Source organism: Mus musculus, chromosome X, assembly GCF_000001635.26.
Source record: "Mus musculus strain C57BL/6J chromosome X, GRCm38.p6 C57BL/6J".
Taxonomy (NCBI): domain Eukaryota; kingdom Metazoa; phylum Chordata; class Mammalia; order Rodentia; family Muridae; genus Mus; species Mus musculus.
Window position 1 is genome coordinate 52,554,184 of NC_000086.7, and position 26,152 is coordinate 52,580,335.

At 39.6% G+C, this 26,152-nt stretch overlaps 1 protein-coding gene and 1 long non-coding RNA gene across 2 annotated transcripts in view; one reads left to right on the forward strand and one right to left on the reverse strand.

Annotated features, from left to right (window-relative positions):
* The window catches only part of Gpc3 (glypican 3), a 341,549-nt gene that overhangs the window by 281,758 nt on the left and 33,639 nt on the right, over positions 1-26,152 (reverse strand). The window lies entirely within an intron of this gene.
* A630012P03Rik (RIKEN cDNA A630012P03 gene) overlaps positions 21,660-26,152 on the forward strand; it is a 43,205-nt gene continuing 38,712 nt past the window's right edge. Inside the window, exon 1 of the long non-coding RNA NR_045367.2 lies at positions 21,660-21,947. This is a non-coding gene — a long non-coding RNA (RIKEN cDNA A630012P03 gene). The remainder of the gene's footprint in view (positions 21,948-26,152) is intronic.

Here is a 26,152-nt window from a genome sequence, read left to right on the forward strand (position 1 = left end):
TTAAGGCCAGCCTGGTCTATAAAGTGCATTCCAGGAGCACCAGGGCTTTTAAACACTTTTTCTTGAAAAAGAAAAATCAACAACAATAACTACTACTACAAAAAATGTATTTAAATAAAAAACAACAAACTCAAACTTATAAATCCACTGCAGAACTAAAACTGAGATTCATAGAAGGGAAATGAGTGCTCCCCAAACAAGCGCATAAGGATGGGCGAGCACGAGGGAGCATTCTCTTCTATTTGTCAGCCTATGTGGATTAGCTGGGCAGTGAGGCAGGCTCAAGCACACTGCTCATGGCTTCATTCTGGAGCATGATGTGATGTTAGGCATTAGGATCTTTTGAGTTTATCTTCCTTGACACTGGTCTTTCACTTCTAGGTCTCAATTTTAAAAGAAACAAAGCTATGTGTATATAGATGGACTGTGGTATTATTTATATCAGCATAAAATTGGAAACCATCTGAAAGGGGCTGGTTAAACACACTGTACATATTAACAATCACATTTAGGGGAAGTTTTGAGAGCGTGTAAAAATATAAATATATTTCTAAGGGGGAAAGGGCAGAGCTCAAATGTATATGTAGTGCTAAAGTCCTCTATGTATTCTCAAAACTGTCCTTAGACACCCTGCAATGAAATGAATGGCAGTTGAAAGGGACAGAGTTTGACCTCTTAATTAAAAAAAAAAAAAAAAGAGCTTATTTTGAAATAATTTGAAATTCGCAAAGGGCTTAAAAATTTGTTTTGCCAACTTCCCCTAATATGGACATTTTATATAATCATAAAATAATTACCAAATTTTTAAAATTAACATTGGTACAATAATTTAAACTAAATTCCCACTTACACTTGGGTTTCTGCAGATTGACCACTAATGTCCTCATTCTTCTCATGCTTGGGGGTTCTGCATTGCATTTACTTGGTCATTGAACTTGGCCTCACTCAAAATTCATCAAATGCCTCTTTATCTCATCAGCTTTTCTTGTAGCTTAGTGGCTCTTAGTATTAAGAGGCATGCACATAGAAAGACACCAATGTTTTAATAAGTGAAAGCATTCAGTTTTCCTGATTTTTCACAAGATCAATTATCTCAGAGTTCTCTCCCTGCCCCCAGTGTATCTATAATGCTTTTATTCCCTGGTCCCTAGCCTCCTGTCCCTTTCAGCTGAATCTCTGCTCCTACACCTTGGATCAAGATAGCACCAGGTAACCTGCCCAATCCTCTTAGACAAGACAAAACCAAGCACTGAAACAAATGGCTTAGAACTTTCAGGTACAAAGATACTATCAGCAATCCAAATCTTGCTGGACACATCCACCGGACCACAGAAACAATTTGCTCAGCACACATTCTTTGAGCCTATGAACATGTGACTTCAGAGGAACATTGAAAGGCCTAAAAAAAAAAAAACTTAACAAAAGATGCAGAGTTTTTAGCCCAAGTCCTTCATAACACCAAAGTCCATGATTTAAACTACTCTGTCCTTAAGAGTTTCTTCAAAGGTAATGAATGAGTGATTTTAATTATAGCTCTTGAAATTTGAGCATACCAACCTTGACTTAAATTCTGATCCTAGGCCTGACTTCATCTTCCTGTGAAATTACCTTTTATCCCTTCTTACTAAACCTATGTACCCAGATACATTGTATTGTGCTCATCTTTGATGTGCCTCAGCCATGTTGTGTTAGTATTTTTCAGCTAACTTCATCTACTTAGGGACCACCCTGCCTCTCCTCCAGAATCTCTGTTGTCGTTTGCTTTGTCTACCACTCTCAGTCAAACATTATGCAGTTTCAGACCCGTCCCTGCCCTTCTCCAGAACTCTGGGAGTTATCAGCTTCTCGGCCCCACTTGCAACACAAACCTAGCTTTATTTTTGAGCCCTTCTACCCAGCTTAAGGTAGGAAAAGTTAAATCTGGCTGGAAAGAAAAACCTGGGTGCCTTGAGAGACTGACACTCGGAAGCAAGTAGGTCAAAGGAAATGACTTTGTCTTCTTCCTTCTTCAGAGAAGGAAGGAAGAACATCTAGTCCTTCTTCTTTTCCTCCCCCTGAATCTCTCAAGGGATATAGTTCCCAAAATAACCATAGACGATCTAGTGTGTCCCACTTACAAACTGTACTAGCTGTGGCCCAGCTCACAGGCACTCTCATGCTCCTTGGATGGATGATGGAGTCAAAAAGAAGTCCCTGGGCTTCATTGCAATGTATGTTTCAGTGACTTGGACCAGTGGATACTGCTAGAAACTGCTCAAGTCACTATAGGGGTGACCTGAGGAATTACCAGCTGTGCACAGGGAGCAGAAGTCTTTGATGACTGGTTTCCTCTTCCCTAGAGTCATTTAACAGCAGGAGGGGCTGTGCAGTGGAGGGAGCAGCTGTTTATTCTCATGACACTTCACACTGCTGAAGACAGCTCTTTGATTGATGCTTCTCCTACCCCACCTTCAAAAGATGTAGTTTGTTCTCTAGTAACAGAAATGGTTTGTGGCTAGGTAGGTTTGTGACTTCGTCCCGGTCAAATTCTGGTTCCTTACAAGGACAAAACCTTCACTTTCCTAGTTTGGTCTGCTCCTAGGAACTAAATAGACTGGTTACAAAAGTCCTGCTGCCACTACCCTCTCCCTACCTTTTCTGGATTTATGGACTTGATCCTAAACTTGGGATAGACCGTTCTATTATCCCCTATTTTAAAGAAAGGGCCTTGGACTCAGGTGGTAAGGAAGGGTACTAAGTTCAAGACCAGGTTGAACTATGTTAAACTAATTTGTCAAATAAAAATAAGGGGATTATATTCTTGCTCAAGACCACAGATGTAGAGCCAATATTTGAATCCAGTTTTAGGACTGAGAGGACCAATAGAACTTCTGGATGGAACTTCACATGGGCTACCTAAAACACTTAACACACACACACATACACACACCCCATACACAAACACAGATATATGCATACACACAACACACACACACAGATATATGCATACACCACACACACACATCTATGACAGCAATTGTTTTTCTTTCCAACAAAGTGTAATTTAATCTACTTTCAGAAAACACAATCATTGAAAGTAAGTGTTGGAGCGTCAGAGACAAGAATGAGAAAACAAGTGAAAGTAAAACTCAAAACTTGCTGGAAACAGGAAGCTGAGGAAGCAAGTTAGAAGCCCTGGTGGGAAAGACAGGCTAAGCACTTCTGTCCCTTTCATAAGATGCCTTATGTTAGAATTCAAGAGATAATCACCTCAAACGTTTCTTATCTAAAAGCCCGCTCATCCCTACCTGAAAACTAGAGGATCGAACACCTCAACACTGGGAAGAGAGAGAATTATCATATCCCTCTAACCTTCCCTGAATTCTACCATTAGCCAAGCCTACTAACCCAAGATACAAAGAAGCTATGCTAAAAGAAAGATGAAGTCTGTACACTCCAGTCAGCAGGTCAAAGAAGACCACCCTGAATAGCCTGAGAACAACTGGAATCCAACAGCTGGTTGAGCCAAGACTTCCCAGCCCTATGCTCGGCAGTGGTCCAAGCCTACTGTTTATTTGCAATGCAGAAGCGTATCATCCAAATACAAGAACATCAGCTCCCATTTCAGTGTGAAGGGGGAACAGTCAAAATAAGCAGACATTCGGAGAGGCCTTCCTTTCACTGGCACAGGTGGGATCCGACGGACACTAACGCATGCCAGGTTTGTGGGGGGAAATGGAAGAATCCCAAGATGCTCTGCTCAGCCATTCGCTGCCCTGCAAACCCCACATAAATACTATACAGATTTATTTATTTTATACTTTCTTATGTGTATATGTGTGTATCTGTGTGGGGGTATGTTTGTGCTTATGAAGAAGACAGTAGAGCTCCCTGGGGCTGGACTCACAGGAAGTTGTGAGCTGCCTAGTGTGGGTGCGAGGAACTAAACTAAGGTCTTCTGCGACAGCAGTATTTGCTCTAAACTCATGAGCCATTCTCCCTGTAAACATTATTTTTAAATGAAAAAAAAAATCACATTGGTGATCTGATGATTCTACATTTAGGAGTCACTGTTAGAAGTATCAGTGGTGTGAGATTTTTATTGAATGAAAAATGAATTCTGTTCTTTTTAGTCTCACACTTAGCTGCAAAACATCCTACTATGTGTGTTAGTGCTACAATTGAAATTCCAGTCACTTTTTAGGAAATGTCCAACACTTTTGAAGTTATTTCCTACTAGTGACTTTATAACATAATATATACACCCCAACTGCCAATTTTAAATGACTCTAGAAAGCAATTGCTTATCAAACTCCTCCATAATATATTTTTAAAAAATTGTTAAAGAAACTCATCAATCCTCAGTAATCATTTAAAATAAGAGATTTACAGAAGCTCCTGGCTGCCTCTGCCCCCACTCCAAAAGCCATGACCATGAATAACTCCAATTCACATACCCCCCCCCAACTCTGGAAGTGCTAATTACCTCCAGAGATGTTACACAGGCAGCTGAAAAGCCAGATGACCACAAGCAATTAGCCAATCAATTTGGCTTGAAATCGCCCCCAACACAATTGGCAGAGAGCCACGCATGGAGTGTATAAGTGGGCAGCCACCTATTTGAAAGGAAACAAAAGGTTTTAGCCACCCACACTACATTAATAACCTGCCATGGTGCTTGAAATTACCACCATTCTAATCACATGTTGGGATTTCGGCAGTGTTCAAAAGCGTGTCGGCTAAGAGCACCCATTACTACACTAAGTAGCCCTTACGTAGGAAAACTGAAGGGTAGTGTTGTAAGGAAATGAAAAGGAGAGGGTCAGCCTAGCAGGAAGAAAACTGGGGGGGGGGAGGTGAAGAGAAGACATGTGGAAAGAAAGGTGTATAGAGTGTAAAGAGGAGAGTAAAAAAACCAAACTTCATCTGCTGGCCATATTCCTTAGAGGGAAAAAGATGATGACTGCCATGGATAATAATCTCAAGCAAGACTTCCAAACACTTCATCCAGCAGAGGATTGGGCGATTTGTGTGCTTGTGAGAACAAAGAAGGTGATCACAGAAGATAGCATAGTTATATTTTATTAAAAAAAAACATTTGAGGTTAACTGCATTTCCTTTTATGGAAAAAAAAAAGAGTAGACTGAAAAGCAGAGGGATACACAGACAAACTTCTGGCTTTCAAGAAGACCTAACAGAGATATCCAATGTTTTGACACTGCTGTATGACACTGTTATCTCATATCAGGGCAAGCTGAACTAATAGGCATCCTGGAACACGGGAAGCCTATAGACCTCTGGTTGAATGTACCTGGATATACCTGATCCAAGGGCAAAGTGAACCATTATGTTCAAGACAGGCTTCTGTAGGCTATCAAGAATACCATTAGCTGGTTCCTCCACTGATTAATTTGAATGTTTATGTTCAAAGGTACTAGTTACTAAGTTAATGAAACCTTCTAGAAGGAAGCCTTTAAGTCATGATGCTAATAGACCTGCTCTACTCAACATTTTCCCCAACACTACCACAGCAGCTTAAAAGCTATACTGATCCCATTTACAAATTACATGAAGCCAAAAGACACACTTAACCAACTTCTAAACTCAGGTGCTTGGGGTCCAATTTCATAAGCTCTCCTATTAATAAAGTATCAAAACCCAAAGGTGGATGTGGCTTGAATGTAAGTTCTGCACTGATAGACATCACATTACCTGCCTGAATCCATAGTACAGGAGATAGGCCATAGAAGGTGCTGTCCACACAGTGCTCTACACTGTGCTAGTGTAGACACCACCATCCGAGAGAGGATGCCTACCCACATAAGAGTGACCTGTATAGTACAAGAGTCTCAGCTACCTAAGGGAGCAGCAGAGTTTTAACTCTCAAACCAAACAATCTCTTCCTTAGAATATGATACACAGAGGAAACGAACAGAGGTAGGATGCTTCTAAAGGACCTTGCCAAGTCTGAGATGTTGTAACATTATGGAGGCACCTTCCTAACTTGCGGAACTGAAAACCAGCACGAAAGTGAAAGTCAAGCCATGATCAGTGAATCACCCCATGGAAACCAGCATTCTGAACCTAGAGTAAGGAAGTGGCAAACAATCCGGGCCTTTTCTTCCACTGAGCTCCTTAGCCATGGGGGTCTTATTTGCATGGTTGGCTGGGGAGTCTAAATAAACTTTTCTTGGGTGGCTGGGATGTTTGTAGTGAGGGTGGGGGCTGCAGGCAGTCAAATGGTGATGTGTCAACTACTGATTTCCCAGCCTTCTGCAAAAACGGAATTTGGTGTTTTCCTATAGAGAGAGTGATTTATATGAATAGGAACAAATACAACAAACGAACCTATTTTAAGAGGATTGTTCGAGAGATAGAATCAGAACAAAACACAAATCAGAGGGAAGCATTTCTTCTATAATTAAGAGAAATCTTCCCATTAATTAAGGACATAAAAATAACACAAGGAGAAGTCACATCCAGAGAGTGACTACCCTAAGTTCTAAGGAATATAGCTGAATACTACCGTATGCAAAGCTAAATGTACCCAACAGTTGCTTGGAGCACAGGAAGCACTGGTCTGAAAGTAATAAGAGACATTTTTGAGACATCTAACCAATTCACCTTCCAAATCCAAGCATGCACTATGACAAGGTAATTCTGCCAAGGTCTCTTCCTTTTGAAAGGTTAAATTATATCTTTAGCCATTCAGCAATCAACGGGCACTATAGTAGTTAGATGTACTTAGTCCCCCCAAAGATTTGTGTGATGGAAGTTTGATTTTGTTGATCGCAAATGTGAGAGTATTAAGAGGTATTGTACATGTTTTAAGAAAGAGAGAATTTGTGACAAATTATTGTCACACTATTCTCTGAAGGTACTTTTCATAGGAACCTAGGTCATTCTTACAAGACTGTTGTTTAAAAAGAACAAGTTTGGCCACATGTCAATCTCACTGTGGCTTCCAATTGTGCCATCTGATGTTTTGCCTCTTATGTATGCTAGTGACATGGTGCCATCCACATGTCGTGATATGAATAAGAGACCCTTCAGGGATGGCATCGTGTTATATGGGCTTACAAATCTGTAAGCTAAATATGTTTATTTGCTTTATAGAAAGTATCTGGTTTAAAGTATTTTATTATAGTGACAGAAAAGGGCTAATGACGGCACTTAGATTGTTTCTGCATCTCAGCTACTCTGAATAGTACTAAGATAACAGGACAATGCAGATGTCTTTATGAGTTGGTGATTTTTTATCTCCACTATGCCCAGAAGGAAAATTACTGGATCCTATAGTATTCAATGGCTAATTGTGACGATCAAGTAAATAAATTGAGACACCTAGGAAATTGGTGAAGCACACTCTGTAGGTCTGTGAGAATATTTCAAGATGACTGAATTGTGAGGATTCTAACGTAATCACTGGCTACTCCACTGATGGATTCAGGGTTTCTAACTCTTTGTCTCCAGCAGGTGTGTGCATGTGTGTGTCTGTGTCCAGGTATATACTTTTCATCTAGCCTCCTGGGAATCAATAGAGGACCATAGTGGAAAAAACAATCTGAGCAGCTCTACCCAAGGAATCTCCAACATGATGAACTTTTAAGAAACTCTCTTCATAATATTTTTTTGTCCACTTAGGACAATGTATTATCTGAAGGGCTGACGCTTCTCTCAGTTCTGATCCCTCAAATCAAAGAGAAACTAGAGATTTCTTGGGCACAGTTTCAGTAAAAATGTAATTTCAAAAGTATTTTTAAGCCACAGTTGGTAGAATGTGGAGATGTGCGGCCATGGATAAAGAGTTCATTACACTTAACATTGTGGAGGGACTACTTTCAAATCTGGCACTTGAAACAAACAAAGTCAGTTAAGTGAAAGCACTGAGTCACAAGGGCCTACAGGCGGCATAAACATTGACAGTCTTTTCTATCAAATTCACCCATATAATGTATATATACAAAATTGTTTAGAACAGGAAAATCAGAAAGCACTGAATAACTAGATTGAATAAACAAAGTCCCCCAGTAAACCTCTTGTAAGCTGCTCTTTGGTCACCACTGAAAAAACAAAGACTAGGTGAGCTTGTAAAAACATCTCATGGGCCACAGTTTGCCTCAACAGAAGAAGAGCAAAACTAAAACTAGAATCCGAGTTAAAAGACCAGTTTTCAAATGTGAGCTTTCAGGGGAGGGGTTTGCAATAGGTGAAGTTGGCCCCTCCTCCACAGGCCATTTAACAGTGACTGGTGATATTTTTGGTATTCCTGGAATCTTGTGGGTAGAAGTCAGGGATTTTGCTTATCACCTTCTGCTATGCAAATTAGAACTACGAAGAAATATCCAAAGCCATGTGCCAGTAATGCCTGTTTTAAGGCCAGTCACTACACATCATTCTCTCCTTGCTTTTCCTAACGGCGTGCCTCATCAGAGTGCTTAATTTTATGTACATGTAATCACTATGTGACTGTAAACAGATCTCTGAACATGTTTAAAACAGAATACAACAGCTACTTACTTCATAATGTTGCTGAGAGAATATACGTTCCTGGATATCCCCAGATTTCAAACAGCACTTGCTATATATGCATCAAATACTGCCTATTATTATTCTGAATTCAGCAGATCAGGGATACTCAAAATACTATTGGTCAGCAAAGAGTGAAACCTACCTAGGAGTGGGTTGTCAGGGAAGGTGTCCTGGAGAAAGGTTCAAAACTAGAGGTGGGAGCATCAGTTGAGAAGTGATTTAAGTCCCAGTTCAATGTGGGCAGAAAGCTCTAGTTACGAGGAAAGAGCACTATCGTAAGACTTGGTGACCACTGGCTATAGGAGACAAAGAAGCCAAGAAGGAGTTGGTACTGGTAGCACTTAAAAAAGATACTTAACTTTGCTGAACTTCGACTTTCTCTACCCATAAAGTGAAGAACGTATCACAACCCTCCATCCCACCCCCCCAGGGATTAAAGAACATACAGCAGAAAGTGAGGAGAAATTCTCACTACTGTTGTCAGTATTATTAACAGATTATAGTGGCACTGGAAGAGGTCCCTAGACAACAATTAGTAAAAAGCTCAGTAATCAAGAGAAGTCTTGTTATTCCTTCATAGAATATAAACGTTACCGTCTACCTCCTACTCAGTGATACGCTTTTCCCAAACACTATACTCTTCTGGCGGGAAGATGTTCCCCTCCTAAAGACCAAGATGAGCCCACACACAGTGTCAGCAGCCTGTTCCTAATGTCAGCAATGGATAGGATCTTAAACAGACTTGAAAGACAGTTCCCCCTCTTTATTCTACTCACTGTAAACATAGCCCATACGTTCCGTCTAATGGTTGTATTGCACCTCTCTTTATTGAAATAGAAAGCTCAGTGTGCACTGCTGAATGAATGAGCTTGCTGCTAAGGATGTTAGCATTTTAATTGTATCACCTCCCAAGAGAAATAAATGGTGTACAGTACCTTCATTCTGAAAAGAACACACACAGTGAGTTTCCAACCAGTCTAAGTCCCGATTCATCGGTGCTAATCTAGAGCTTCAAGGTTGCTATTTGATTTCCTTAAGGGGTAATTTATTGTGCTGAGCTGACAAACAATTATACAAAGCTAATTCTGCAAGCCCCAAACTAGTCACTCCTAAAAGTCACACAGGTGAGGACAAAATAACTACATCTGACAAAACAGACAGGGGTGGGGGGGGAGGGTCAGGGGGAACACCCCAAATAACAGTTGCTCCCTCAAGCCAAGTAGCAGCCTGAGTTGTAGCAGAACATGCCAGCAATCAGTACTCAAATGAATATTATTAAATCTGAGAATCCTGCATTTAGTGCTGTTAAAATAACTGAGACTACTTATTTGAGCCCATTAAATAATCATAAATTTAAATCCATTTTTTCAGGCTAAGATTTTTTTCATAGAATCAAATTAGAGTTGAAGGGAGTTTTAGAGATCAGCTAGCTAGCCCTGTGATTGTTAACCATTTGGGGGAATCAGCTAGCTCTGTGATTATTAACCATTTGGGGGCTATTTTTTAAGGACATAATTTAACTGTATACATTCATTCTGTCTCTGTCCCCCTCTGTATCTTTCTGCCTTTGTCTCTCTGTCTCTCCCCTGGTGAAAAAAAAAAACATAACATATACAAAACCTTTACACAGAATTTCAGGGGCTTCGAAGACTAACTATAACCCACCCTTGGACTTCAGCTAATCCATTTATCTTTTTAAATAAGAAGAAAAGTGATTTTTCAGAATGCTGTTTTGCCTAAGCTCTGAGCCAGAAGATCCCCTTATCCTTTAAAATGCAGTGTTGGGGATAGGAATGTAGCTCAGTCGGTGGAGCGCTTTCCATGCATTTGTATTGGGCATACAGTTGTTCGATTGTATAGATGCAAAATCTAAGGTTTAGAGAACTAAAGTCCCAAAGTCTTCTACAGAAAGCTGACCATGTTTTCCCCCAAGAAAGACAGATTGAGGTGGCAGCAAGAGACAGAGACTCTCAAGTGGCTCTCAGGATCCCCCCAGCCTCTCTGCATTATTTCTAGTTTGCTAAGTGCTAAAGAAATGGAAGGAAGCATGGAGCTAGAGGCGAGAGGGAGGGGCAAGTACCAAGCAGATCTAGCTTAACCCACAAATTGAGAAAAGGCCTCACACTCCATAAGTTCTCCAGGGACCTTTGTGGTGGTTCCCAGAGCTCGGAAACATTCCCAGGCCTGTAATTTATGAGGTATTGAGGTATAGTTTTAAGGCTTGTCTATAGGCTGAGCTCGTGTTACCTCACAACCATGGGGGGGGGGTGCTGACAATCACACACAGCTTTTGCCTCATCAGGGACAGAAAATGCTCAGCTCTTCAATTTCCAATAAATACCAGTTTCGGTGGGTACATTCTCCGTATATGCAAATTGGCTTTAGCACAAGCAAGGGAATTCTTCATGCTTGACCCAGATTAAACATGAACTGATTCCATAGGTAAACCTGAAGGGCCTCCTTCCCTCTAGCATCCCCACAGTACTCTACTCCAATGCTCTCCTCTCTAGCAGCCATGTTGCTCTGCTCAAATGTGCTCTCCCTCCACACTTCTCCATTTTCTAATCTGCCTTCTTTTGTGTTTTGCTGTGGTGGTAGGTATTTATCTCTTTTCATTCCTGTTGTGCTGGTAATCAGAGCCTCTGAATGGCTCGGTGGGAAAAAAAAGAAAGAAAACAAAAGTGAGGCTTAGAGAGGCCACCCAACTTTCTTGTGAGTACAAAGGCACATTTCTACTACAATTTCACCGTCTGTATTAAAGATGTCTGGGCAAAGAATAACGAGCGTGCGGTGGGGGTGGCATGGAAAGAGCTGTGTAGAATAGCTATATTTAAAATGTCTTTTTCTTATCTTCTCTCCCTGACCACCCACTGCCATCCACCCACTCCCCCTCTCCATCCTACCCCCAAAACTGCCACAGCATCTTTGAAGCAAAATAAATGACTTCCCTTTTTGGAGTTTCAGGAGCTATCTATACATATCTGTTTAGCCTTAGGTAATGACTGGCGGCACTCCTGTTTTATTTGAAAATTGTTTAGCTTTCAGTTGAATATGATTGCTTTGTTCTTGGTATTTTCATACATGAAAACAATGTATTCAGATCATAATCGCCCCCCATAGTCACTGGTAGGTTGCTCATGCTACAGTGGAGGGCCCATGCACATACAGGAAGCGGTAATTGGATTCCGTGGGTTATCCGTGGGAGGAAGAAGACGAGGAGGAGGGGGGGAATGTGATTTCTTTTACATTTCACTGAATCCCTTTACAGTTTTTATGCCCCTGGAGGACAAGTTCTTTTGTGGCAATATATGGAAGAGCATCATGTGAAGCAAAGGTACATTCTGATCGAAAAACTGCACTGTACTTAACCTTTCGAGAACATCTAGTTTTCAGGAAAGTCTAACTTTCCAAGTTACATCTAACTAACCTGAAAAAGACCTAAGAGGACTTAGCTGAAGGACAATTATGAATCCTCATATAAATGACATTAGCATTATCTAACACTAAGATACCTTCACATTATCTTTTTTGTTTGCTTGGTTGGTTGATTTGGTTTTGGTTTTCTAGAAACCGGGTTTCTCTGTATAGCCCTGACTATTCTAGATCTCACTTTGTAGACCAGGCTGGCCCTAAACTCAAAGATGCCCCTTCTTCTGCCTCCTGAGTGCTGGGGTTAAAGGTGTGTACCAGCACTGCCCGGCGCACTAGCATTATCTTAAATGAGCCTCAAAACTTGAGACTTCAGCAAGACTGGGATTCATTCCATTTTATAGATGAAGAAAATGAGGCTCCTGCAAGTGAGGTGGTTTTCTGAAGGTTAGACAGTTCCTCCATGACAAAAACAGGACAAGAAATCAAAGGCAAAAGTTTCCCCACATGTTTAAACCCCTAGGATAAAAAATATCGCAGCTCTCTCACCTTGACTTAAAAGAGCTAACAACTTGGCTTGTGAAAAATGAAAAGCCTTAAAGGAAGGTGGAATAAAAATCTGAAAGACAATCACTGATCTTTTATCTTCTAGACTTCAAGCTGAATCAAGTTCTTCAAAGAAAACCCAATAAAGCCCAGACATTTTCATCATAACAAAATAAATAATTCAGTCAAGCTTTAGAGAACTCCTGGCAGTACGATTGGCTAGTTGATATATTTGTGACTTAGCCGTCACTAAACTGATTACAGCTTACCTGATTGACTCAATGATGTCAACAAAGCCTTTGACACTGGCAGTTATAAATGGAAAGTGTAAGTCCCGATAAATAACCCGCAGCTCTTACATTTACTCCTAATGGAGAATTTAGCCCTTTCAAAAGTCAAACACCTGATAGGCTAAAAATGATAGCCTATGGTCTATCTGGCAACAAAGACACTTGAGATTCATCACCTCTCCGTCTTGCTAGGAAGATAGCAACAGAGCCTCAGGTTCTCCCAGCCAGACAGGCACGTTTGATTTTTTAAATTCCAGACTCTTTGAGCTATGAGGTGCTGCAGAAATTATCCACTCTAACACCACATTTTATATATGGGGAAAATAAAGCCTAGAAAAATGACATTAATTGCTTAAGGCCATCAAGTGAGGCATGATGGAGTCAGAGCATGAGCCCTATCTTCTTAGTCCCAGTTCAATGCTCATCACTAGACCACACAACAGGGAACAATCTCCACCCAGCACGTACAAGGGTGCACACACAGACACAGCCCCACACACAGCCCTTCTGAATTATAATGGCTCTATGAAGATAATTGAAGCCACATTCTCTGTGCTGCATTTCTATTGGCCTCAGTAGAAGGAGCTGAAAAGGACACACAGATAAAAAATTATACACAATTTTCAAGTTCAAGTGCATTTCATGGCTACAAATTAATATTTTATCTTAATTCACCTGAAAATAAGTGAGGGAAACATGCATGCTCTGGTTTATCACCAGGCTTTTAATGTCTGCAAGTATGATATCCTCCCACTCTCTCTCCTTTTCTCATGTTTTATGCACAGAGAAAATGGTTTAACAACATCAACTACAACAAAACCCCTATAACCATGGTCACCTCTGAATATTAGGACTCTGGGTGAGTCTTTTTTTATTCTCAGTGCTGGGATTCGAATGTAGGAATTCTAACACTGAGCCTCATTTACACACTGCATGGTGGTTTTCATGTTGTTTTGTGTTTCTCAGAATTTGATAGCTTCTAAAATGAACTTTGTGATTTATACAATAAAGTATTCTTATTGACAGGTCAAACAGACAGATACCATAAATATTATAATGAAACCATCAAACATATATCCTCTTGGTACTTTTCAGGTTCCCATAATAAACTTCAATCACCTCATGGTCAACTGAAATTATAAAACCTGCTCAATTAGAATTTCCCTCTTGAGAAATTGAAAAGCCTTTAAACTCTAATGATCATCTCTTTTTGTGCCAGGTACAGTAATTATTGTCTACAGATGGCATCTCAGAATTCACAATCATCAAATACAACGTTAAGGCTGGTGTAGTATAACTCAGGGGTACCTTACTTGCCTAGCATGTAGAAAGCCCTAAATTCCATCTGCTGGGGAAGGATGGGTATGGAGGCAGGCATAGGGTATTTTCTGTAGCTCTTTAGTCATCTGATTTGTTAAAGGAAAGGAAGTCTAGTTAGTAGGTTATAATTTACAATTCTTTTCTAAGTCTAAGCCCTTACTATATACTAGGCAATCTTCTAAGCTTTCAATACGTTCTAGCATTACTCCTCACAACAGCCATAAGTCGTATTATTGTCCCCCATTTTATTGATAAGGAAATGGAGGGTTATAGTAAGATTAGATGGATAACATGATTGGAAACTAAGTCAATTCCTTCCAGAATCCATTATCAGCTCTTTATTATTTTTCCATACCTAAAGTAACGCAATCTTGTGGCTGATAAACGTGTTTCCCAGTTGAAGCTCTATCAGGTTTGCTTTGGTAAGCAAGGCTCTTTGCAATTAGCAGCCCCAATTAATGGGTTTGCTCTAGTCCTTCAAGCAAGTTAAACATGCCCTCCTGCAATCTTATATATACTATTAATGTGTTTAGTAGATGTTTTCTTCATAAATGCAATGAAAGTTAACTTCAGTCCAAGTCAAATTACCACAATATTCAAATGAACAGAGTCTGAGTTAATGAGAGTTCACTCTACTGCATTAATTTTTACGAAATATTTACCTCTTGTTTGGAGGTCACTTGTGCTATCTCAGCATTTATTAACTATATATTTAATGTACAAAAGGATGTTTGCACTCCTCCTATTTTCATATAAAAGGCTTCTGAGCAACTTTAAAACTAATAAGAGAAAGTCCAAGTACTGCCAGGCTTAGCTGTGAGGTATTTCAAAAGTCATCTCTGGGACACCGAGCTTTAACAATGAACAATGAACCCAGTAAGACAGCAAGCAAATTCACAATGAAAAAAAAAAAAAAAACAGCTCAGCCTGGCGTAGGGAAGGGATACCGTCAACGAGCTTCTCCAAGCAATCCTCTCTCGGTGAAGCAAAGTGTCCTGCCCATCCAACTTGCTAAAAACGAACAAGGGCAACTGTGCCTATTTTCTTGTAGTTTCACTCTTACATATATATCCCATTAGCTAACTCAGTTCCCAAGTCAGCCACTAGTTATGGATGTGGGCTAGGTCAAGCCACCACCTCAAGCCTCCCATGTCTAAACCCATCCAGTGAAGAAAGCAGCAACAGCATCGCCAACTATCTATCCATTGGCACTGCTTGCAACTGGGATTGCATGCAAAGCATATCGAAATTCCCAGAGGAGAGCTGTGATGTCTATAAATCATAATTGATAGATAATATCTCACACTTACTGAACTTTTCTACTACTGCCTTCTTTCTATGTTTACTTTAATGCATACAGGCAAAAAAAAAGGAGCATTTAAAGAAGCTAGAGGAGTGGTGAGTCAAAGTAGACTTCATGAGCTAGGGAAAGACAAGAGTCTCCTGCTCCTGTCAGTGTAGTGCCTGGGTTTTAACAAAGCCATGAAAGAGAGGCCCTGTGTGATACAGCTAACTACTTACAGGAGTCATTTCTCCATAGGACTCTACAAATCCCTCTCAGTTCCACATATCACTTTCCCCATTAAGGCCCAGGCCCAAAGCAGCGGAACCACTTTCCTTTCATCCCTGTCAAACTCAGCAAGTTTCTCAGGAAGCAAACGCTAGTTAAATCATTTTCATAATTCTAAAATGCCTGTAAGACAAGTCCAGGGTCTAATTATACCACTTAAATTTGTTGAAGATGTTTGGGTTTTCTTTTTTTTTTTTATTTCAATAACTAAAGAGCCCAAGGGTTTAAAGTCCTAATAATCTAATAAACCTTGCTAAGTGAACATTGTAACAGATACGCCTGGATGAGATTTTGTAAATACCAGACAATTTCCCCTGATCTTTATCAGGGGTTTGGGGGGAGAAGTCTAAATCTTTGGCAGGAAGAAATTAAATGTAGTGCAAAATAATAACATCTGGCCAGACTGTATTTGTCAGGGTAGCAGCCCCTTTAGATGTCAGGCTGAATAGTATTAAAATGAGTTCTGAAGGGTGTGTGCACGATGCTTTATTATGCAATAAGAAAGACTTCCATGCAGCCATAGAATACTTGGGGTACAATTAATTCACCATAGTAGGGCCCTACAGGGAACTTCTTCATGTCAATGGAATTTGAAGCCTTCTGCCAAATAAGTTTGGGCCTATTCTTGGGAGTATTTTATTTATTTCGCCATCGTTGTCCAATTTCCTAAAAGCACTTTCTATTTCACAAAAGCCTACAAAATCATTTGAATGGCTTATGGAATCTCGTCTGTATCTTGTAGCGCTCTAAGAGACATACTGTAGCTCAATGAAAAGGTCAATGCCTTCGAAGTTCATCACATGCGGTTACCTTACCACCTACTCATGCTGCGGCCTTGGGTCCCTTAATCGCTCTTAACCCCAGTTTCTACATCTATAGAATGGGGGAAATGCCTAATGGTAATATTACTGTTATGAAAATTACTCGTGGTACATAGTAGATTGTTAGTAAGCTTAGTTCACTTTCTTACTCCTTCCAAAAGACCAAATGAGTTCAAATGTCTAATCTCATCAACTTCCCACAGGCCTGTGACCTTCCTAGAGACTTAATTTCTTCAGAGATCTTCCTCTTGAATCAAAACTAAAACCACCATAGCTACATTTGACATGCCATATGTATCATTTAAGTTCTTCATCTTTCAACCATCTGGCAGATGTGGCTAGAAATGGTTAGAAAGAATATACTTAGGCTTTTCCATTAGTGATTAGTTTAATGTACAAAATACTTTGTTTTCCCTGTCCCTCTGAGGTTTGTTTTTTTGTTTGTTTGTTTGTTTCTGTTTTTGTTTTTGGATAGGGAGAATCATGGTCATCTCACAATTTAAAAAAAGACAAAGTTTTTCACCAACAAAAAACTCTTTCCAGACAGTTTGTGCCATAAGACAATTTCAAGTTACCAGTTTATGTGATAGGCACATCTATCCTTTTCAAATATTAATTGCTAGAAAGAGTACTGTTTATCAAGGACCCAAAAGAGTACTACTTTTCAAGTCCCCAAAGAGTAGGTATGTGGATAGAAGGCTATGGGATTTTCTCCTCACCTAGTGCTCTGTGAGGAACCACTAGGTTTCCTAAGCTGCCTTTGGTGGGTAGAACATGGAGGAGTAAACACATAGAGGACATCAAACAGTGGTTTCAGGGTCTCTACGTACAGTTGAGGATGTGGGAAGGATATTTAGAATTTATACACTAGGCCAAGAGATTGGTGGCAAGGGATATTTCACCAGCCACTAAGCACTGATCTAACTCCTAGGGCACAGGTTCTAGTGTATTTATTTACATCTCAAAATTACTTCCTATTATGATGGCCAGAAATATTTGAGATTCAGGGAGAAAAAAGGTAACAGCTGATGTCAGTAGAGTGGACATGGGCTCATTCAGACTGCCAACATCAGGGAAAAAATAACTACAATAATCTTTTCAATTACCTTTTTATTAAGATGGGTCTTATATAGCCCAGACTTACACTATGTAACCCAAGCTGCCCTACACATTGTGACTCTCCTTCCCAAGTGCTGGATTTCAGGGAGGTAGTACCACACCAGGCTCAATTCAAGTTTTCAATAACGTTTTCATATACATTACCTCTTTTCATCTTCAAAAGCTCCGGGAGGTTGGCGGACCAGACGCTACAATCTTCGTATTTTTTTTTAATCTTAAATTACTTACCCGTAGCTGGTAGGAAAAAGAATATATATTTGATTCATCCTGAAGATAATATTGTTAAGGAAAGAACATATTGGAAAACAGAGGAAGGAAATGGTGCATTGGAAAGAATTTTATACATTCACAAAGAATGAAAAATTGAATTATCAAACCAGTAAAACCAATTTATAACATATAAAATGGTTTGATATCCTACATATATAAATAGTTTTTGAAAATCAATAGGCATGTAATAAGGAACAATGAATACCTAATTTTAAATATTGAAACAATAAAAATTACCCAGTAAAAGGAAAAATGACCCACAAGTTTCCCTAATGACGAGAGTACTATTTTTCATCCAAACTGAAGTTACTATAAAGTGACAAGTCACATATGGTTAGAAAAATGGACATGTATACATTGCTAGTATAAGTGAAAATATAAGTGAACTTTATGAAATAGATACAATAATTTTCAAAAACTATATAACCTCTAACATAAAATTTCCAGTTCCAGGAATTTGCCTTGAATCAATAATTAAGGACATGAATTTATATTTAGTCAGATGATAGATGGACATTATTTATCTTATTCATGTTAACTGAATACAAATTAAATTTCTATTATGTGTTAAAAACTACATTATTGACATGAAAGACACTATTAAAATACTACATAAAAGCAACATAATATATTTAGAAATATATCTTATATATTAATATTAGTTACTTATATGTGATTTATATATTGATATATAAATCAACATGTATGCATATATATTTATATATATACATACAGCCATGTAATACAGACTAAAGGTATATAAGACATGTCAAAATATTACTAGTTATTAACCTCCAACAGATAGAACTGGGATATTTTATTCTCCAGTTTGTTCTTCCTTTGTGGGTTTTTATTTATATAATAAAAAGTAATTTTTAAAAAGTAAGCTGTCTGGTGATGTGTTGACTTGGCATCTTCTAGGTAAATACCCCAAGGTGGTATAAATCATATCAAATTAATTAAGTTAGTCTCAGAAAAACAAGTATCTTGTGTTTTCTCTCATTTGTGAGTCATAGATTTTATACAGATATATAAAGTTGTCTGTCTGTCTGTCTGTCTGTGTGTGTGTGTATGTATGTAGAAGACAACAAAAACATAGGAGGGAAAGTGTATGATTGAGTAAGGGGGACTGGTTAACGGAAAAGCATGAAAGTGGAGGATAGAATGGTTTGGAGGAAATACGCTCAAATACATAAATACGTGATATTTGTGCATGGAACTGGCCATATTTAAGAGAGTGTAATAATCATTTTTAAAAAATCAAATACCTTGAATAAGTTTTACTTTAATGCCTTTCAAGGCATCACTGATATAAGCAACAGTAACTATCCACACTGGCTTCTGCAAATGTGCCCATAAGAAATACATACAAATAAGTTCAACTGAAATTCTTCATTTCTTTATGAACAGTGATGTCTTATTTAAAGAGAATTTGGTGATTAATTAATGGTCACTCTATAATTTTGTTCACCATTTATCTGATATACCTTCTACTTGAGTCAACCATTATACCCTCTATATTTGGTCAAATTGTTATATTTAAATAAAACTCCCTTATATTATAATTGATCAAGGAAGTACTATTATAATGCAAACAGCTATAACATAGAATGAGAAGACTTTTCTTCACCAATGGCTTCCATTTATTGAGGACCAAATACATAGCAAGCAAAACGGTAACTATGCTTGCCATAATTTGGGCTTGATTTTCACAGTTCTATTGGGCTGCAATCATTACCCCTATTTTGTAAAAAGCCCTGTGCAACTAGTAAGCAAAGCAGGAGTGTTTGAATTCATGAGTGCTTTCACTGTAAAGCCTGCATATTCTGCTAGTCTAAGGAGAGGTAAGGTCACATGCATGGTCATGGTCCTCAAATTAGAAGAACTACTAACCTAGTTGAGAGTGAGGAAGCACACTGTAAGGTAGGGCGATAACTGAAAACTTACCATTCAACATAAAGTTACTTGCCTAAGTGACCACACACTGGGTCTCTTTTCTTCCTGGAACTAAGAGCACCTTTGTGAAGGGAGGCTGAGAAGGTGGATCCACAAGAGACATTTAAGAAAGGCGACTTTCTTTTCCCTTATGTGGTAGAACACACAAGAGCATATTTGGATGAGCTGACATGTCACCCACCTCACAGATTATCATCCCTGTAGCATGAAGTTTGTTCAGAGTGATTTGTGACATGAGAGTAGGAAGTCATGCTACTAATGCGACTAATACAACCCAATAGAAATCAGAGTAGTTATTCCTCTTACAGGTTAGATTGAGAGACTATGTGAGACTCGTTCAGACCACTAGGGAACCATTTTGAAAATTGTAGTCTTAAAGAAATACATGAATACATTCACACACTCTCTCTCACACACACACACACACGCATACAGAGAGAGAGAGAGAAACTCACAAAAACACACTAGAGAGGGATAAGGAGAGAGAGAGAGGTACAGTTTCAGAAGAAACCATCTTTAAATGAACATAAAATGCTCTAAAATACCAATCTATAATCTTATATTCATTTTAATTATATCAAAGCTTTAAAAGCACTAAAAAATGTGTATGTGACAGATATATTCCATTCAATATAGTGAAAGTAGGTGTTCCATATAGAACTGCATTTACAAATGTCAATGTACAAGATAGAGTAAGAAAACAATAACTATCATCAGTCTCATTGAAAGCCAGCTAAACTGAGTCTGAGTTGGTTGTAATCACTAGGCTTTGTAGCAAAGGGCAGCATAGACCTTTCCTATACCTTCCCTCATACCTTTCACCTCACAGCCCTTCTTATTTAATGGCTCAAAGGGCAGGAACTTTCCCTTGGACACAAAGAGTTCTAACAGAGCTGCACTTCCACTGCTGCCTGCTTAAGTCAGAGCACATCCTTGGCACACTAGCCCTGTCCCCACTCTAAGAGAAAAGGATGAGTGGCAGATGACAAGGTCAGCCAGCAAGTCTAGGAAGAGTACATCTAAAAGATGACTGATAATTTGGATTTGAGAAAAAGATGAATTACCTAACTCTCTCACGTGCTCTCATCTTCAGTTAAAAGCCACATCTGTGGAGAGAACTCACACTGACAATCTTCCCCTACCCTAATCAAGAATATCCAGCCACTAGTTGAAATCATTTTTTTTTTTACTTTTTTTCCAATCCCTATGGAGGCAGATTTCCTAAGAAGCTAATGAAAAGAGCTACAAGGACCCACCTTGGCACATCTACTTCCAGAAGAGGTACGAGAGCTTAGTGTTCTAAATGGCCTTCCTTAGGAAATGAGTCCCTAAAACTGTAGAAAGCCTCAGCAAATATGGATCCACTCCAACACCTTATAAAAACTGTAAACCTTTTCATGCAGCATTTCTCTAAGAGTGCTGACTGTCCCTGTTAGCCATGTACAAAACGTCTTGCTTTGTGAGATCTGAACTCTCTGATGGTAGCTATGTAGTCATTTAGCTCTTTGAATCCCTCTTGATACTTGCCTTTTGAACATGCTAGGTACTGCTCAGCAAGTTTTCAAATAAAATGGAACAGAGTTCCCTTGAAAGAAAGAAAATTAGAAATGAATGACTGCCCATAACCACAAAGCAAAATACAGGGAGTCTGGCTAAAGCATAGTACTTAAGGGCGTGGTCTCTCCAGCTGTCCTTCCTGGGTCCAATTCCTCTTCACCATCTATTGGCTAGGCTACTTTGGACTTGTAATTTCCCTAAGCCTCCACTTCCTCAGGAGTAAAATGAAACCAACAAGCTACCAATTTCACAGGCTTGAGGGGAGGTTTCAAGGAGATAAATAGAAATGAAACTGGTTAGAGCAGGAGACTTTCCCTTCTTTTCTCACTTAGTCTCTCGGTGCCTATTTATGAAGGAAGTTCCCGATGACCCTGCAACTCACAATCATTTCCACCCCATATCCGCTTGCTTATTTTCTCTCATTCAGAAGGATCTGAGGCCAGTTGACCTGGCCTGGAGGCTGTATCCATAACCATTGCACTGCATTGCAGAAGTGGGGAGCAAAGGCGATGAAGAAGGGGAGACTCAGCTGTGCCTTTGCTGGTATTCTAGCTGAGAACTGATGGAGACTGGAACTGAAATACAACATCAGATGATGAATGAGACAACTGAGCCTGGGTAAGGAGCACAGGGATGCAGGGGGAAAAAAATGGGAGAAGAGCAGGTAGGACCAGGAAGAAAGGCAGCATCGGACCTAAGCCCTGGAAGCATCTCACAGTCCACAGGAAAAGTGTTTTTAATTTCAACATCACCACTTCCAGCTTAGAGGAAAATTGTTTCTACCTCCATTCAACTGTCAGGAGAATTGAAATCTCTCAAACATATGCTTCATTACCCCCATATCAGGTACTGCAACGCAGTGAGACAGAAAAAGGAGGAGGAACATATGTTTTAAGAAAGTAAACAAAGCCCGGTGGGGGGGCAGGGTGGGGAGCAATCAACTCTAGGCAAAGTGAGAGTCTTCCTGGAAGCTGGTAGAAGGCAGAAGGACCCTTCATTTGCTTGGTGGGGCACGCTAGTGATAAAGGTGGGCAGTGGTGGTGAGTGTAAGAGGTGCTGCAGTGAACAGGGCTAAGGGCTCATCTGCATAATCTTCTCACCTCATTGGAGACCTTAGACGTCTCTACTTGCACACTGGCTCATTTTTCTAAGCTCTTTTTATTAAACAGTTTTCAGCCTAATGACTGACTTTCCTAAATCAATAAGAGGGCACAGGAAAGGTTTGCAACTCCCTCAACTCCTGCACAGCTAAAGCCACTGCAATTTAAAAACCAAATGGAATCTCAAAGTTCTTAGACCAAAACTGATTTACTTTAAACACTCGGTTTTCCGTTAATTTTTTCCAATAGCCCTAATAATTAAAACAATTACATAAAAAAACAAAAAACAAAAACTAAACTTCGGAACCAAAATACCTCTTTGAGCCAGTGCAATAAAAAGTCCTCTAATTAGAGCCAGCACCTTCTGTGTTCTGATGAGAAATTTCCCCTTTATAATGGGATTAGCAGAGCTTTGCTGAGCGACGAGTGGGCTGATTAATAATTGACATTTTTGAGGATATATAACCTCACTCATGGTCAGGGTTTGTGTTCCTAAAATTCTTCTTTTCAATTGAATGTTATTCTATTTAGCTCCAACAAATGAATTAAGTTCTGATTAAACGTCAACGTAATTATTCTCTCAGGCACACTGTTTTCAACAAAGACGGGGTGTGACAGGGTGGCCAGCAGTTAACAGTTCAGACTCAGTGGGGCTCAGCCTAAGCAGAGCTAGTTAAGGAGGGGGAATTTCTGAAATGGAGAAAACTTGCTCAGTAGTCACTGAAAACACCCAGCACATCACCAAAACCGAAATTAAGAAATGATAGAATCATAAAACATGTTTACCAGCAGTCAAGCAATTATTTAGCCACATATTAACTGTGAAGTAAGATAAATCTGCTTAAAAAAAAAAGAGTCTAGTTATTTCTAGCAGAAATGACTGAAGAAATTGCTCAGAGTTGATGGGAAAGGGTGTCCTAACCAAGGTCAGTTTCATTTAGGGGACCAGGAGAGACAGGACTGACAAGAATGGGCGCATATAGAACGAGAAAGCCAGCAGAGAGCAAGGAAAGCAGGAAGAAACCGCTGCCCTCCTCCCATCCACAGAAAGCAAATCCTCCAAGCAGCCCTGGGGCTCTGCCTTCCTTTGCCTCCACTGTAATAGACAATGCAGTTCAGGTGTGGCCTGGGCAGTGTCAAGGGGGCTCCCTGGGGGAGGTGCTAACTGTGAAAGCATGAGGACCGGCGGGTCTGGTGCACTGGAGCTATCTGAAACTGGACCATCTAAATGTGGCAGAGGCTGCTTAAGTATGTCATGATGTACATCTTCAAAGAGGTCAAAGGCCCCCATAATTTCTTGGGCACCACCTGGGCTAGAAATGTCGATAGAAAAGAGCTGTCTTTATAAAGTGTGTGTGTGTGTGTGTGTGTGTGTTGTAAGACATTTTCACATAAACTTTCTCCATGACTAAAATTTTAGCCCCATTTTATAGATTTGGCATAATAATCCAATCTAAATAATATCTCCAAAGCTGTAAATGCAGGTCTTGAATTGGACTAGATTTTTCTGACTTAGAATTCAGTATTCTAAAAAAAAAAAAAAAAAAAAAAAAAAAAAAAAAACACTTTTTTCATCACACTTAGGAGGTACACACAAATGCATGTGTGCAGGTCAGAGAACAACTTTCAGGACTAGGTTCTCACCTTCCAACAAGTATGTTCCATGGACTGAACTCAGGCCATCAGGTTTGGTGACAAGCACCCACAGCGTCTGAGCCACCTCACTGGCATAAATTCAGCATTCTTCTGGTACTTTAAGCCTTTTAAGATGTAAGTATTAAGACAAGGATAATGAACTTAATCTGATCTTCCCAGGTTGCTTCCCAGTCACCTATGAACACTAACTGTATTGCCTTCTATATGATTGGGGTTACTATAATACATATAGAACCCTCTATAAATGCCCCTAACTACCATTTAGTGAGTTATTGGGTCAAGTTCTATGCTCTCTACTCTTACTGTTCCATGTTGCTTCATATTGGGCCTATGTACGTCTCCATAGCACTCCGCCACACTTCCATCCAATTGCTTCTCCACTAATAGCTAGAAAGTCAGAAAATGAAGCTTGTAAAGACTGTGAATTAATAACAAGAGTAGGCTCCAAGCAAGGACCCTGGGTGCTCTCAGATGAGCTAACTGCATAAGGAGAAGCTCTGTGGCATTTGACATCATATAGAGATGTTTGCAGCTAAACCACAGGTTTCTTGCTCTGATCAAGAGTTCAGGCTGTGGGACAGTCAACTTCCAGTAAAAGCATAGAGTTAATGCATTCTAAGGAGCCCATTCTCCCTCTGTCACTGGCACCTGGCACCTTGGGAAAGACCAAAATCATTCAATGTTGATAAAAACCCTGGTCATATGGCTAAAGATTTCCTGGTAGTGTAAGCCTCAAAGTCATGATGAAATTCCACGAATGAGAACAGAGCTGTAATCCTGAAGATGAGGAGGTATTAGAGATACAAAATGTCAGACTTGGATCTCATGTTTTCTTCAGGGGGACCATAAATCCCACTGCTTTGTACTTTTGTTTGGCCTGAGAGCAAGAAGAACCAAGTCATAGGATAGATTGCTTGGGAGGCACGGTGGTACCTTAGACTTCCCTTATCTATAAACTAGTGATGATTACAGTACAGGCCCCATAGGGTTGCTAGGAATATTAAATGAGATAATTATGTAAAAGTAAGCACCATACAGTAAGCACTTACTGAATCTTCACCATTATCTTTATCCTCATTAGTATAAAGTAGGGGAGAGGAAAGAAAGCAAAGGGAAATGTACTTTCAGTGGAGTTTCTCAAAAAGAATTAATTAAGCAGAAACAGAAAACGATTGTGCTGCCCCATTTTCCTAAGCACATCTAAGTAAATTAAATTTAGGAAACGAGGCAATGCAAAGATTGAGGATAAAGAACAACTTTTTTAATGCTTCAATCATTATCAAAACAGCATTAGCATTAGAGCACTCCAACCACGGTAGCAAAGGGCCCCAGGCTCATGTATGAGGGCAAAGGCTTCCTGCAATCAAAGACATAAAATCCAAATCGAGGCAGTAAGGACTGCTCATGAAACTGTGCACAGAGCTCCAAAGTGCTCTCCCTGCTAAAATACCCCCACCAATCTGGGCTACTGACAGAATCCTAAAGAGATTGAGAATCTAGGCCAAGATTAAGATAAGCTTACTCCAACTGCACGTGGTGGAGGAAATAGCTCACAAAAGCTACCACATCGAATTTCACATAAACAAAGTAGTAGGGCAATTTTCTCAATAATTTGGTCTACCAGGATCTTGAGGGATGGATGTTTAGATTTGAGCTAAACCAATTGTGTCCCTCAATCCCAATTCATGGGAATAATAAGTAGTTATGAGAAACAGGAAATAGATGCCCAGCTTTCGTAGCAATTGCCTAGTTCTGATGCCTTGTTTGAAGCCTTCCCTCGTCAAAATGTTTGTTACAGAAAGAATTTGTGGTCAATGCTTCTCCAAGCATAACATAAATGCCTTGAGGTCTGTGATTGTGGTTGATTTTCTCTTGTGGGCTTTTTTAAAGTGAGGCACACTAAAAATAAAAAATTTTTAAAAAATCAGAATGAAAAGAGATAAAGGAGTAGGCATGACAGTAAGATTGCAAGCATGAGGAAGTCGGCATCATTTGCTGTCTCCATGCTCCAACCCTAGAGTTGCCCTTCTGCCTGTCCCTGTGATTCTAGAAATAAATGTGTGTGCA